This window comes from Polypterus senegalus, chromosome 5 (assembly GCF_016835505.1).
Source record: "Polypterus senegalus isolate Bchr_013 chromosome 5, ASM1683550v1, whole genome shotgun sequence".
Lineage (NCBI taxonomy): Eukaryota > Metazoa > Chordata > Cladistia > Polypteriformes > Polypteridae > Polypterus > Polypterus senegalus.
This window is the reverse complement of record NC_053158.1, coordinates 5,392,204-5,405,503: the sequence shown is the minus strand read 5'-3', so window position 1 is coordinate 5,405,503 and position 13,300 is coordinate 5,392,204. Positions and strand designations below refer to the sequence as shown.

The 13,300-nt window shown below is 39.9% G+C and overlaps 1 protein-coding gene across 1 annotated transcript in view; it reads left to right on the top strand.

The window, feature by feature from the left end:
• The window catches only part of LOC120529953 (agouti-related protein-like), a 96,380-nt gene extending 93,894 nt beyond the window's left edge, over window positions 1–2,486 (top strand). The window contains exon 5 of the mRNA XM_039754157.1: window positions 2,133–2,486. The gene's annotated coding sequence lies outside the window, so the exon portion shown is untranslated. The remainder of the gene's footprint in view (window positions 1–2,132) is intronic.
• The last annotated feature ends 10,814 nt before the right edge of the window (window positions 2,487–13,300 follow it).

The following is a 13,300-nucleotide window of genomic DNA, read 5'->3' as shown; positions in this document are numbered from 1 at the left end:
AGGCAGGTCAGGTGATGTGCTCACAGTGGTGTCAGTAGTGGGATTTCAACCCACACCCTCAGGGTTTGAAGTCCAAAGCTTTTACCGCTACACCATTACATGGCAACTTTCATTTGCTTCCTGACAGAGTGCCGGTCCAGTTTGAAGGGTTAACTGGTCTGGTAAGTTTGGATGCAATCCCTTTTTTCTTTTCCTCTCTTTTATCTATTCTGTTGCAGTTCATAAATCACGAGACCACAGAGTGGTTTGTGAGGTCCAGAACTCCCACGTTCCTTATTCCTTGTCACTGATTTCTATGCATTGTACTGAGCATTCATTGTTTGTCAGCTCTCACATACACAGTGCCCACCCCTTCACCCCCAATGACAAAAGACAAAATCAAACCTGGCGGTGGGGAGTCACTGGGTATGTCAGACTAGGTGACAAAAGTTGACGAGAGTGCGATGCCAACTGCCTTCCGGCTTGCTAAGATTACATAGATGAAAGCAACGGCTGAAAATCGCTGGGAAAGTCGTCTAATGTGACAAGGCCTTGAGTTTTATTACAGAAGTGTGGGATGTGGGAGGAAACCCAAAAATACAGTGTTAAACTAAAAAGGATGGAGGCACAGGGTGAACGTGTTAACTTCATGCCCACTAGAAGCCGAACCTCTGAGGCAATTAGGATAACAAGTGTGCCACCTGCAGCAGATTTCGCACACGTGAAATAGCAATTAAAACAAAAAAATTAACAACTTAACAGCAAGTAAACGTCAAATGAAAGCTGGGATCAGCGGACATTGTGCAAACTGCACTTGCAATTGGGAAGAAACTGTACAGGAAATGTGCTATCAATGTAAGCGAGTTCTTTTAATGCTATTTAATGTAACAATCCTGATAAGTTAACTAAGATTTAAAACTCCTACATCCAGTTTTTGAATGAAATGTGCATAATGGAGGCAGTTGGAGCCTTCAGTATTTCCACCTTCAGGACACTACCGATCCTCAAGTGTTTTTGGAGCGTGTGAGAGCTGTCATGCTGAGACTGGCATCCCGGCTGGAGCAGGACTGCCATCCTTACCTGGCAGGGATGTCAATAGCGTGGGAAGGAAAGGGGAAGATGAATTATTCAGGGCATTGTCTCCCTCAGCACCCTAGGTGGTAACCCACAGGGTGTATCAGGAATTGTAGTTCTTCTGGGCAGCCAGGGGGCACTGAAGTGTTTTAAAGAGCCTTACTAGTACCCAGAAGTACTCCCAACCCACATTATCAGACAACGTTATTATAGTTAACAAAAACTAAAATCAAAACTGGAACTATTATTAAAAAACATTTTTGTAAACTGAAATAAAATAATTAAAAAAACTGAAACGAAAAACTAAAACTAAAAAAAGCTATTAAAGTAGCTGGAAAGACTAACTGAAGTAAAATAATTAAATTATTATAATTATTATAAATAAATAAGTTTTTGTTTTTGAATGAATATTCTTGCCATTCGTCTTGAACCCTTGTAACTTTTAACTCTAAAACAGAAAGTACTCGCCCACGAGCCAGCTAGTGAATGGCGCCTAGTGAAGGAGGGCAGGTGTTCACAAAGCATTAGCGGTGTCAGAGCAAGCTGAAAACGGGCGCGTAAAGCGTGTGAAATAGAAAGCAATTTACGTGCCGCCTTTCTTTGCATTTGTTTTATATCAAGATATGATTAAAACACCTGAAATCAGAATGTATTGGTAACCTAAACATATTCCATATGGACAGACAAAAACACTACATACTTGTATTTCTTTGTTTCCCTCAATACAGCTAGGTGGGGTCTGCACACTGATTCAGTTCTAAGAGCCTTGTTCTTCCTAAGCCCCAATGATTTTTATGAGCACACCTGTCAGGACACAGTAGAATCTGTTTTCTGATTTTTCATATCTTTTCAGGTCTACAGGTGGCAAAATTCTGTCTTTAAATTTTATTTGCCTGAGGTGGAATTAGAAATCAATATGGCTGGTAGAAAATAACAAAGCCCAGTATATGAGGTTTTTGAATGCAATATTGGAGTCATTCATTGTAAGCACATTGTCTTGGAGCAGGATATGTTGTACGCTGTTCCACTCCAGGGGTTGGCGCCGTATTCTAATGTCTGTTCTCTTCCTTCCTCTGCAGTCTGGATGATTGACAGCTGTAACATCTCTGACGTCACTTCCTGTGTCCGACTGCCTGGACCCGCCTCTTCCTACCGGAAGGACATATAACCCTTGGAAGTTTGGCCATTCTGAGATCAGTGCACTGTGGACCTCCCGTCTGAAAGACTTTCTTTGCAATTATTGTTTGTTTTTTCTGCTTTTCAAGTACACGGGGCCATTGGGTGGTGCCCCCCTTCTTTCTTGTGATCCGTCCAATCTCTTACAATTTCCTTAAATTGTTAGGAGACATACTAGACAAAGCGTGTGATTCCTTTTTAGATTAGATCAGATCAACTCTATTAAATGCATGGGAAAATTAATTTTTAGCCTTTTTCTTTTTAAAATGACTTGCACGCTGACACACTATATACAATTGTATGACCTGGACTTTTTAACCGTGTTCATGTTCACTATTTATATTTATTATACAAACGCAAACTTTTTATATATAAAGTCTCTTTTTATTAAACATGTTATGCATACACGTCTCAATGCCTGATTTATTTCTTCTGGGTGGATGGTGTGTTAAGTAAATTGGGAACGAGAGTCTCTCATATTTCGAGGAGTGTGCAGATTTGGAGTTCCCAACATGGCAGGTGACCTTCAGAAAGCTCCACAAAAAGAGACAACTGAGACCCACAGAGAAGGCTCCCTTCAGACCAGTTTATCCCTTCTGGCTTTCGGCCTGGAAGTGACTCCAGAATGGGAAGATGGCTTTGAAAATGTCAAAAATAATATAAAAGTCTCAGAATATACACCACATCGTACAAGGGGGATACAATCATGAAACCTCCGGCTTCACCAGCCAATCCCACATTTGGGTTATTTTTCTTCTTGTAAATCTTTTTCCGCTTTCAGGTGGGGTCCCTATGTTTGACCAGCTCTGAGGTCTCATGCCAGCTTTGGTGCTGTCCTTTGGTGGGGCATCTAGCAGTTCATAAAAAAACGAGGATGGACCACAAGCAAGTGAGGGGACAGACAAGGTTTGTGGCTCAAATGAGAGCAAATCGTTTATTAAAACCACAAAGAATCGATGTTTACAAGGTGTACATCAAAAAATAGCAGTGTGCAGCCATTGAAAAACACTGAGACCTCGTCCAGACATACCTGGCCATTTTTAACCCTTAAACTGCCACCTACTTGGAGGGGTTAATGCACCCCTGGATGCCAAATACTTTTTTGCTTCACTTTTTAAGGAAACGTCACAATTCACTACGAAAAAGTGAAATTTTAATGGAACACATTTTTTTCATGCAAAGAGCATAACAATTACTGCAGCACGGATCATTTCACACACTGCCAAAGGGCTGTAAAAACTATAAAAAAAACTACTGCAACAATATATTATTATAGATAGATAGGAAAGGCACTATATAATAGACAGAAAGATAGATAGGAAAGGCACTATATAACAGACAGATAGATAGAGTGTAAGGCACTATATAATAGATAGATAGATAGATAGATGAAATTGAGTAAATCACAGAGTCAAGTGCGCTTGAACTGGCTAAACACAGAGGCCAATGGTGATACTGGCAGGCAAGTCTAATGCAGCAGCAGAATCCCAGGGACAGTGAGGTTGATTCGCTAGGGGGCGCCAGTGGTCATGAGCTGGCTGCTCAACGAATGGATGACACAAATTGATCATCTCCAGCATGCTGGCAAATTGCACAGGGAAACAACTAGAGCCGGCTGTGGCATTCAATGAATGTACGTTGCAAAATATACTCGGCTCCGGTGTGCTGGCAGATTGCATTGGGAACCGAATGTAGCCGGTTACAGCGGTTTAAGAGTTAAAAACAGGAGTTTTTTTCTCCCTTGTCTATACTAATAAAAGGCAAAGCCCTCACTGACTCACTGACTCACTGACTGACTCATCACTAATTCTCCAACTTCCCGTGTAGGTAGAAGGCTGAAACTTGGCAGGCTCATTCCTTTTTTTTTTTTTTTTATTTTTATTTATTAATTTTATTACAATCAATACATAGCAATCAAGTTTTTACAAAAAAAAAGAATTATGCTAAGAACAGATCGATCCCCACCCTTGAGAGAGAGAGCAAGCCAAACGGTGTAAAATTTAAGGCTTGTAAAAATACCTAAATCAACAAATTCTCTGTGCTTTATAAACATTTTAAAATATTACTGATTAGATCCTGCCATGTTTTGAAAAAAGTCTGCACAGATCCTCTAACTGAGTATTTGATTTTTTCCAATTTTAAATAATATAACACATCAGTTTCCCACGGACTTAAAGAGGAGAGTTTGGGTTCTTCCAGTTTATCAGAATAAGTCTGCGTGCCAACAGTGTAGTGAATGCAATCACAATTTGTTTGTCTTTCTCCACTTTAAGACCCTCTGGAAGAACCCCAAACACAGCTGTTAATGGGTTAGGAGGGATTGTGAGTCCAAGACTGTCTGAGAGGTAATTAAAAATTTTTGTCCAGAATAATGTTAATTTGGTGCAGGCCCAGAACATGTGACCTAGTGAGGCTGGGGCTTGGTTGCAACGCTCGCAGGTTGGATCATGCCCTGGAAACATTTTGGAGAGTTTTAGTCGAGACAGATGTGCTCGATATATAATTTTGAGTTGTATAATTGTATGCTTTGCGCATATGGAGCTTGAGTGAATTCTCTGCATTGCTACTTTCCACTCCTTTTCTGATATATTAATTGAGAGGTCATTTTCCCAGTGTCCTCTTGGATCTTTGAAAGGAAGGGATTGTAAAAGGATTTTATATATTGTAGAGATGGAGTCTAACTCCTTGAAATTGAGCAATAATTTTTCCAGCGTGGATGAGGGTGCAAGATGAGGAAAATCTGGAAGGTTCTGTTTAACAAAGTTCCTGATTTGAAGATAGTGAAAGAAATTTGTAGCTGGAATGTTAAATTTGGAATGTAATTGTTCATAGGATGCAAAGACGTTGTCTATATAAAGATCTCTAAGCAAGTTAATTCCAAATTTTTCCAGATATTAAAACTGCATATGTTTGTGAGGGTTGAAAGAGGTGGTTCTTTGCAGGGTGCCACAGAAAGAAGCTTCTCCGTCTTAAAATGCTTTCTACATTGGTTCCAGATTCTAAGTGAGTGGAGCACAATTGTTATTAGTGTATTGCCGATAACGTGTGTTTATTGGAGCACAGAGCAAGGAATACAAAGAAGTACTGCAGGATTTTACTTCTATTGCGGTCCATGCCTGTGTATGTTCTTCTATTTGTGTCCAGGTTCTTATCGACTGTATATTTGCCCAGTAATAAAACTGGAAGTTAGGTAGAGCCATGCCGCCTTCTGCCTTTTGTCTTTGTAGGGTCGCTCTTTTGATGCGTGGATGTTTAGAATTCCAAATAAATGAGGTTATTGTTGAATCTAATTGCTTAAAGAACGATTTATTAATGTATATTGGTATGTTTTGAAATAAAAAGGAGCTTAGGAAGAATATTCATCTTAACAGTGTTAATTCTTCCAGCTAGTGTGAGATGAAGGGTTGACCATCTATGCAAGTCTTGTTTAATTTTTTCCATGCAGACGAGAAAATTTTGTTGATAAAGAGCTTTATGTTTACTTGTGATGTTTACCCCGAGGTATTTAAACTGTTCTGCAATGATAAAAGGAAGGGTGTCTAATCTAATATTATATGCTTGAGAATTCACCGGAAAGAGTACACTTTTATTCAGATTAATTCTGAGACCAGAGAGCTTTTGAAATTCTGTGAGTGCTGCTAAGACTGCAGGCACAGAATTTTCTGGGTCCGATATATACAGTACCATGTCATCTGCATATAATGAGATTTTCTGTTCCAGTCCTTCTCTGCTAATCCCCTTTATCTGATCAGTATTTCGACAATGTATTGCCAGTGGTTCAATGGCAATTGCAAACAGCAGTGGTGACAAAGGGCATCCTTGTCTTGTGCCACGCTCTAGTTTAAAGTAGTCTGAGCAAATGTTATTGATGCAAACTGAAGCTTCTGGGTTAGTATACAGTAATTTAATCCATGCACAAATGTTCGGGCCAAACCCAAACTTCTCCAAAATAGTAAAAAGGTATTTCCATTCAATCATGTCGAATGCTTTTTCTGCATCCAATGATAATAATATTTCTGGGGTGTTTGATTTAGTTGGTGAGTATATTACATTAAACAGGCGTCAAGATTTGAAGATAAGTGTCGGCCCCTAATAAATCCAGTTTGGTCTTGTGATATTACTGAGGGGAGCACTTTCTCCATCCTTCTAGCTATGATTTTAGAGAGTATTTTAACGTCGTTATTCAGAAGTGAAATTGGTCTGTATGATGCACATTGTAATAAGTCCTTATTTTGTTTTGGAAAGACAGTGATTAGTGCTTGGCTTAAAGGTTTGTGGAAGAGATTGGTTATCTCTGGCTTCTGTAAATGTTGCTAATAGGAGGGAGCTAGCTGAGCGGAGAATTTCTTGTAAAACTCTGCAGGGTAGCCGTCAGGGCCTGCTGCTTTTCCACCTTGGAGTGACTTTATAGCATCCAGTAATTCTGATAATGACAGAGGTTTATCGAGTTCCTCCACACTAAAAGCGTCAATTTGTGGTATCTGTAATTTATCCAGAAATGCATTAGATTGTATATTGTCTTCTTTAAACTCAGTAGTATATAGGGATTTATAGTAGTCTCTAAAAGTGTACATTATATTTTTGTGTTCGATGATTTTATCTCCGTTCGTGTTAGTAATTACCGAGATTGCGTATGCATACATCTTGCTTGTGAATTTGTTGCGCTAAAAGCTTATTAGCTTTCTCCATGTTCATAATAATGATGTCTGGATTTGTAAATTAGTTGTTCAGTTTCTTTAGTTGTCAAGAGGTTTAATTCTGAATGTAGAGCCTGCCTCCTCTTATGTAGAGTCTCGCTTGGTAGTCTGGCATGTTCTTCATCTATTTTAGTAATTTCGCTTTTATCTCTGCTACTTTCTTCGCTTCGGATTTATTTCTGTGGGAAAGATATGAGATAATCTGTCCTCTTAAGAAGGCCTTAAGAGTTTCCCAGAGTATTCCTGCAGAGATCTCAGGGGATGTATTTGTCTCTAGAAAGAATTCAATTTGTTTGGATATAAATTCAGTACAATTCTCGTCAGCTAATAGAAGCGGATTGAGGCCATCTGCGGGTGAGTGTATGGGGCTTAGTAATTTCAGCTCCAAGATCATTGGAGCATGGTCTGAAATAACAATAGCATCGTATTTACAAGATTTAATCTTAGGCAAGAAGTTATTATCTATAAAGAAGTAATCAATCCTTGAGTAGCAATGATGTACTGGTGAGTAGAAAGAATATGTTCTTGAATTTGGGTTTAAAAACCTCCAGGGATCTGATAAGTTGTGATCAGTTATAAACTTTGTAATTATCTTTGCGGTGTTAGTTGCCGTTCCCCCTGTGGAGGAAGTCTTATCTAAAAGTGGATTTAGAACACAATTAAAGTCCCCAGCCATTATAAGTTTATGAGTGTTCAGATTGGGAATGGATGCAAATAAATTTTGTATAAATTCCTTATCATCAACATTAGGTGCATAAACATTTATCAAAATCATTTTACAGTTAGATAAGTCTCCCATGACCATCACATATCTCCCTTCAGGATCCAATACTACATCTGATGCTACAAATGGTACTGTTCTATGTATGAGAATTCCCACCCTCTAGTTTTCTTTGTAAAACTAGAATGGAACATTTGGCCAGTCCAGTCTTTTGCAGCCGGAACTGATCCTTACTTAGTAAGTGGGTTTCCTGTAAAAATACTATTTTAGCATTTAGACCTGTTAGGTGAGAAAGTACTTTCTTTCTCTTTAATTCGTGATTCAGGCCTTTAACATTCCAGCTTACGAAGTTAACTGTCCCATCATGGAGACACTGATTCTGAGTTTTTGATGTCATTTTATAGTCTTAACTGGAAGTGAAATAGTTTAGGTCTTAATTTCCTATTCCCCCAAGAGTTGTTGCCATGCAGCTTATTATTACGTTGATAGTTATAATTATAAAGATTGAGATGATAGATTAGATATAGATCAAGCCTGCTCTCTTTCTCTTCCCCCCTTAACCCCCACCCTCCCTTTTTGCCTCCCCAGGTGAGGCTAAAACCCACTTCATGCAGTCCCAGTCCTCTGACATACCCAGAGACAGAGCACGTCCAAAGCACATCAAGCCCCCATGCAGTGGCGCTTTAAGGTTAAAAGATAGAGATATCTGTTACCAATATAGTCTTTAAAAGAGGAAAAAGAAAAAAAGAAAAGAATTTTGCACTTAATATATATATATATATAATCTTCAGCAATTTTAGTGCATTAAGATGATACCCCAGATAATAAACCCAGGTGATGGTGTTAAAGATGTGTCCAAAACAAGCATAACAAGTCTTAATGCAGTAATAGCAATAACAGTAAACCAAGGGTATGATATTGAACAGTCTCATTTAGGGTACACATGAAATAATTAGAAAAGAAAAAGAGGAGGAAAACGTAATTAAGCACAATAAAACATAAACATTTAGCCCTAGTAATACTAAGTAATAATAAGTAATAAGTAAGTAATAATAATAATAAGTAATAATAAGAATATGAGAATATATGCTGATAAAAAACCCGTATTTTAAAACAAATAGATCAGACAGTAGATTATTAATCCTAGCTTTATCATTTACCGCCATGACTCACAATTATGTATCAGAATAGTCCGGGATCAGCTTTCTTAATTCATTTTCTGCTTCCTCCTTGCTAGCGAAAACATAGAAATGACCCTGCCATTCCACTTTCAGTTTTGCGGATACAGGAGGCGTATTTGACATTGGCTTGCCGTAGCAGCTGTTTAATATTATAGAAGGCTGCGTTTAATAGCTGTTGCTGGAGAGAAGTCAGGGAAGACGAATGTGGCTATTTTCATATATATAATATCTTCCTTTTTTCTGAGGAGTTCCATCACCTCTAACTTAAATGATAATCGTTCAAAACGAACTATAAAAGATCTTGGTCGGGTCTGACGGTGTTTGATCAGACGCGTAAGCCGCTGCTATCTCAGATTCTGCTTTAAAGTCGCCCCCGATTATTTTAGAAAAAAGTTCAGTTGCGAATTTCACAGGGTTTAAACTTTCTCGATTCTCCGGCAGGCCTTCAATTCTGACATTATACCTTCTACTCCCATCTTCTAAAGCAGCCAGTCTGTCTCCAAGTTTTTCTCGAGTTTTTACATTCGAACTGACATTTACTGCTCTTTCCTCGGCACTGGCAGCTAGATGTTCGCCATTTCGATCCGATTCGTGAATGTCTCATTAAGATGCTCCAATTGATCAGCAAGCGTGCTCAGTTTAACTGAGTTTTTCTCAATGCGCTCTTCAATTTTACCCAGCACCTGTCGAAGTTCAAGTTGTACCTCTTGTCGCAGCCTTTCATTTGCCTGTTGGATTTCCTGTTGCAGCCATTCATTGGCCTGTTTCATCTCCTGTTTCAGTCTCTCATGTGCCTTTGCCGTTGCTTTCTCATTAGCCTTCTCGCTTTTCTTTATATCTTGCGTGAGCTCAGCGAGCAACACTTTCAGTTCAGATAGCTCAAATGTGCCTTCTTGTACCGTAGATGAAGCAGCAGACTCTGCTGAAGCCGGTGTCCCGCTGCTCCAGTCCCGCGTAATTGCGTAACTGAAGCCGCGGACCTCCCGGCCTTTTCCAGTTTCAGGTAATCCTCTCCAATCGGCGAGCTATCCACATCTGCACTCACGATCGCACCTTCGCTCCCCTTTTCGCTCTCAGCCGGCGACGATGTAGCGGACCGTGGTCCCGAGGAGTCTGTACTTTCGCCCATCTGATCCAGGTCTGTCTCTGAGAGGCCGTATCTCGAGCTAGGGCTTGCTGATCGCAGCTTGGATGTAGCTTTAGTCTTCGATTCTTTCGGACCCCCCTTCTTGTTGGCCATGTTTATATGTGTTTACATATACTGTAGCGGTCCCTCTCGGGTTGAATAAATACAGGGTATCTCAGAATAATAAGCAAATAATATGAAAAATAGCACCACTGCTAGCGGAGCTCCACTTCAGACGTCCATCTCTCGCATCGGACGAGACCAAATCCAGGCTCATTCCTTACAGCTTACTTACAAAAGTTGGGCAGGTTTCATTTCGAAATTCTACGCGTAACGGTCATAACTGAATCCTACTTACGTACATATATACGGCCATAGCCTGCAGCTCGGTCGCCGTGTGAGGCGGAGTTGCACCCCTCATCGTCACTCCTCCCACGTATTTGAATGCCTGCCCATGTAAGGCCGTCCATCGGCAGCAATCCAATAGACACGATGCCACTAAATATTCGCGGGTGAAGGACTGTGCTTATTCAAATGAAGATGAGATGGTCAGGGATAGACTAGTGTTTGGCACAAACTAGAGAAACTTTTAAGTGCCGGGTCTGAGCTAACATTAAATAAAGCCGTGGACATCTCAACATCTCACGAGATAGCACAAGCACAGCTGAGAACCTTCAATTCATGTACTCCGAGCGGCTCACTTGAATTATTCGCAGGCAAATCCACAACTTAATAACGGGAATACCTGTTAAACATCTTAGATTCACGAGTACTAATTTGGGTAGTGAACACTTCGATGAATGAAACCTGTTATCTTTATAACGGTTGACAAACACGAAATGTAACTTGAACACAACACGTCCTCCAAATACGAACCTGATTGAAAGAAATAATGATAATCAAATCCTTGATGACAGCAACACTCATAGCAGTGACAAAACAATTACATTGACAATCATGTTACGTTATTTTTAAAATATTTCCTTTTCTTTTTCATAACTTCTTTAACACATTACTTCTCTGCTGCAAAGCGCGGATATTTTGCTAGTTTTAAAATAAATTCCTGTCGATGCATGCATTGTTTTTTCAGAAAAACCTCCATCCACGTGAAAACGTAAAAATATGGTGTCAAGAGCATGAAACAAGCATAGAAAACAAAGGGCATGTCATTCAGATTAATTTGAGAAAATATGGCGTCACGAACACAAACCGGCCATTTCACGACAGAGTCAATAAACGATCTTGACTTGCCGTCGCAGGTGGCTTATATGTTAGGAGAAAACGACAACATTTATTTCTATAGCACATTTTCCTACAAAAGATGAAGCTCAAAGTGCTTTACAGGATGGAGAAAGAGAAAAATGACAAAATACAGAAATAAGATTAGGTAATACTAATTAACATAGCATAGAATAGAATGGCAAGGGAGGGCATAAAAACAAAAAATCCTCCTGAAGGCTGGAGAAAAAAAAAATAAAAATTCTGCAGGGGTTCCAAGGCCACGAGACCACCTGGCCAACCCCCTCTAGGCATTCTACCTAACATCAAAGATCTCAATCAGTCCTCATGGTATTCAGGCTTCACATGGAAGAATTTGAAGATGAGGGTCATGTGGGCTTCTGGCCTTCAATCCAACAATGTAGGGACTGCATTGCACCCTGATCAGGTGGTGGGGGTTCAGATCAACACCACAGAACAGCAGAGAAAGTAGGGGTAGGTAGGAATTGAGGAGCCACCAAGAATGATAATAATAATTAAATGCAAATACAAAATATCAGGGTTAAACTAAAATGAACCTGAGAGAAAGCCATGTTAAAAAAATGAGTTTTAGCAGTTTTTAAAAGTGCTCCACCATATTAGCCAGGAGAATTTCTATCATCAGCTATTCCAGATTTAGGTACATAACAGCAGAAGGCCACCTCACCACTTCTTTTAAGTTTAGCTCTTGGAATACTAAGCAGACCCTCATTTGAAGATCTAAGGTTACAATTTGGAGTGTAAAGTGAGAGGAGTTCAGTCATATGAAAAGGTTTGTGAAGCCCTCTTAATTCTTTGGATTTTTGTTTCTCATTGGCTGAGCTCTCAAAGTAGCAACTTCCTTTTAATATCTGACATGCCTTATGGACACAGTAGGATTTCAGCAGTGACATTAAGTTTATTGGATTAACAGAAAATATGCAATATGCATCATAACAAAATTAGACAGGTGCATAAATGTGGGCACTCAACAGAGATATGACATCAATACTTAGTTGAGCCTCCTTTTGCTCCTTTGAGCCTCCAGACGCTGTCCTCCTATAGCCTGTGATGAGTGTCTGGACTCTGATGTTGGTATTTCTGACCATTCTTCATACAAAATCTCTCCAGTTCAGTTCAATGTGATGGACAGCCTGCTTCAAATCATCCCATAGATTGTCGATGATATTCAAGTCAGGGGACTGTGACGGCCATTCCAGAACATTGTACTTCTCCCTCTGCATGAATGCCTTAGTAGATTTCCAACTGTGTTTTGGATCATTGTCTTGTCTTGTTGGAATATCCAACCCCTGCACAACTTCAACTTTGTGACTGATGCTTGAACATTATCCTGAAGAACTAGTCGATATTGGGTTGAATTCATCTTTAACAAGGGCCCCAGTCCCTGAACTAGTCACACAGCCCCACAGCATGATGGGACCTCCACCAAATATGACAGGAGGTAGCAGGTGTTTTTCTTGGAATGCTGTGTTCTTCTTCCGCCATGCAAAGTGCTTTTTGTTCTGACCAAATAACTCAATTTTTGTCTCATCAGTCCAAAGCACTTTGTTCCCAAATGAATCTGTCTTGTCTAAATGAGCATTTGATACAACAAGCGACTCTGTTTGTGGCGTGAGTGCAGAAAGGGCTTCTTTCTCATCACCCTGCCATACAGATGTTCGTTGTGCAAATTGTGCTGAATTGTAGAACGATGTACAGATACACCATCTGCAGCGAGATGTTCTTGCAGGTCTTTGGAGGTGATCTGTGGGTTGTGTGTCTGTCTCACAATCCTGCTCATATGCCGCTCCTGTATTTTTCTTGGCCTGCCAGACTTGCTGGGTTGGTTTAACATCAACTGTGCCTGTGGCCTTCCACTTCCTGATTACATTCTTTACAGTTGAAACTGACAGTTTAAACCTCTGAGATGGCTTTTTGTAGCCTTCCCCTAAACCAGGAGACTCAACAATCTTTGTTTTTAGATCTTTTGAGAGTTGCTTTGAGGATCTCATGCTGTCTGTCACTCTTCAGAGGAGAGTCAAAGGGAAGCACAACTTGTAGTTGACCACCTTAAATACCTTTGACCACTCATGATTGGACACTCCTGTCT